Below are 2,500 nucleotides of genomic sequence, written 5' to 3'. Positions count from 1 at the left end.
TACGACCTCTCCGGCAGCTTGCGGGAAACCAAAGTCTTTGGGTTCCGGGGGAAGTATGGTTGCAAAGCTGAAACTTAAAGGAATTGACGGAAGGGCACCACCAGGAGTGGAGCCTGCGGCTTAATTTGACTCAACACGGGAAATCTCACCCGGCCCGGACACAGTGAGGATTGACAGATTGAGAGCTCTTTCTTGATTCTGTGGGTGGTGGTGCATGGCCGTTCTTAGTTGGTGGAGCGATTTGTCTGGTTAATTCCGATAACGAACGAGACTCTGGCTTGCTAACTAGTTACGCGACCCAATCGGTCGGCGTCTAACTTCTTAGAGGGACTAGTGGCGTTTAGCCACACGAGATTGAGCAATAACAGGTCTGTGATGCCCTTAGATGTTCGGGGCCGCACGCGCGCTACACTGACCGGATCAGCATGTGCTCGCCTTGGCCGACAGGTCTGGGTAACCCGCTGAACCCCGGTCGTGCTAGGGATAGGGAATTGCAATTATTTCCCTTGAACGAGGAATTCCCAGTAAGCGCGAGTCATTAGCTCGCGTTGATTACGTCCCTGCCCTTTGTACACACCGCCCGTCGCTACTACCGATTGAATGGTTTAGTGAGGTCCTCCGATTGGACCTGGCGCGGCCGGCAACGGTCGAGCCGGCGTCCGAGAAGACGATCTAACTTGATCATTTAGAGGAAGTAAAAGTCGTAACAAGGTTTCCGTAGGTGAACCTGCGGAAGGATCATTAACGGTCTCGCAAACGCTTCGGCGAACGCGAAACTCGGACAAGCGAGAGAAAAAGTCTTTGCTACCCGGCGCCCGACCCGCGAGGAGCGGCGCGCCGGCCGGCGATTCGGTCACCCGGTAATGTTTGCGCGTCGAGTGCCGCGGTGCCGCGCGCTCCGGCTTCAAGCGTCGGCCTGGCCGACCGCTCGGCGCGGTCTATTTTGTCACCCTATAGTGCGAGGCACTGTGCGAGCGAAACAATCGTGGATGGCTCTTGGCGGTGGATCACTCGGCTCGTGAGTCGATGAAGGACGCAGCTAGCTGCGTGAATTAGTGTGAATTGCAGGACACATTGAGCATCGACGTTCTGAACGCAAATTGCGGCCTCGGGTCAATCCCGGGGCCGCGCCCGCCTCAGGGTCGCGTTGCAAACGTTCCGCGCGGGGATTTCTCCGCGCGGCTGCTGCGGCGTCGGACGCGCGAGCGCCCGTCCCGCTCAAGACAGCACGGCACGATGCGCGACGATCGCGACCAGAATCCCGCGCGGCGGCGGCGAGTCGACCTCGAAGAGGCCAACGGCTGGCGGCTCAAGGGCGGGAATCGAGGTGCGCGGCGGCGCGCGGCGCCGACGGCGAGCGCGGAACGGGAAGAATAGTCCCGGTCCTTACTTTCGGCCTGAGGTCGGACGAGGCTACCCGCTGAATTTAAGCATATTACTAAGCGGAGGAAAAGAAACTAACGAGGATTCCCTCAGTAACGGCGAGTGAAGCGGGATGTGCCCATCGCCGAATCCGCGCGCTTTTGGAGTGCGCGGAATTGTGGCGTACGGAATTCGTCACGGCGCGCTTCGCCGGTCGCCCGCGTCCTTCTGATCGAGGCCTTTTCCCAGAGCGGGTGTCAGGCCCATGGCGGCGACAGGCGGGCGCGCTACGGCGTCTTCCCAGAGTCGGGTTGTTTGGGAATGCAGCCCAAAGCGGGTGGTAAACTCCATCTAAGGCTAAATACGGTCACGAGACCGATAGCGAACAAGTACCGTGAGGGAAAGTTGAAAAGCACTTTGAAGAGAGAGTTAAAGAGTACGTGAAACCGTCGAGAGGCAAACGGGAGGGCCTGTCGGGTCGCCCGGTCGCTTTCAGCCGGCCCCCTGTCGGCGACGTTGTCGTGCGGACCCTCACGGGCCGCCGGCGGCGCCGCCCGATCGGGGACCAGCGCACTAGCGCCGGGCGAAGGCCGCGACCGTCTGGACGGCGGCGAGAAGGCCGCGCGCAAGGTAACCCGGCCTCGGTCGGGTACTATAGGCGCGCGTGTCCGTCGGCCCGCCGTTCGGGCGAGGAGAGATCGCCGCGTCTGCCCTTCGGGGCCGAGCGCCCGGTGCCGGCTGGGGCGTCGTGGGTCGGGGACTGTTCTCAGTGCCCAGCCTCTTCGTCTCGGTCGCGCTTCCGGTGTCGTTTCGCGAGGCGCACGGGGTCCGCGGCTGAAGTCAGCCACCTTCCCGACCCGTCTTGAAACACGGACCAAGGAGTCTAACGTGAGCGCGAGCCACGGGGCAGTACGAAACCCATGGGCGCAGTGAAAGTGAATGTCGGCGCGGTCCGGCGGAGGTGAGACGTCGTCGTTCGCGGCGGCCGCATCACCGGCCGATCTCGTCCGCTTTGCCGGAGAGGTCGAGCGAGAGCGTTCGCGTTGGGACCCGAAAGATGGTGAACTATGCCTGAAGAGGTTGAAGCCAGAGGAAACTCTGGTGGAGGACCGTAGCGATTCTGACGTGCAAATCGATC

The 2,500-nt window shown here is 61.5% G+C and overlaps 3 non-coding genes across 3 annotated transcripts in view; all 3 read left to right on the top strand.

Moving 5' to 3' along the window:
- LOC146143074 (small subunit ribosomal RNA) overlaps positions 1-744 on the top strand; it is a 1,811-nt gene extending 1,067 nt beyond the window's left edge. Inside the window, exon 1 of the ribosomal RNA XR_014500261.1 lies at positions 1-744. This exon is cut by the window's left edge and continues 1,067 nt beyond it. This is a non-coding gene — a ribosomal RNA (small subunit ribosomal RNA).
- A 247-nt stretch (positions 745-991) lies between these two features.
- LOC146143073 (5.8S ribosomal RNA) lies at positions 992-1,145 on the top strand. Its single transcript, XR_014500972.1, has one exon. It is a non-coding gene; the product is annotated as a 5.8S ribosomal RNA (ribosomal RNA).
- Positions 1,146-1,393: 248 nt separating this feature from the next.
- Positions 1,394-2,500, top strand: part of LOC146143072 (large subunit ribosomal RNA) — a 3,607-nt gene continuing 2,500 nt past the window's right edge. The window contains exon 1 of the ribosomal RNA XR_014501071.1: positions 1,394-2,500. This exon is cut by the window's right edge and continues 2,500 nt beyond it. This is a non-coding gene — a ribosomal RNA (large subunit ribosomal RNA).

This window comes from Ascidiella aspersa, chromosome 5, assembly GCF_963924565.1.
Source record: "Ascidiella aspersa chromosome 5, kaAscAspe10.2, whole genome shotgun sequence".
Taxonomy (NCBI): domain Eukaryota; kingdom Metazoa; phylum Chordata; class Ascidiacea; order Phlebobranchia; family Ascidiidae; genus Ascidiella; species Ascidiella aspersa.
Note: the sequence above shows the minus strand (reverse complement) of the source record. Positions and strands in the feature narration are given on the sequence as shown.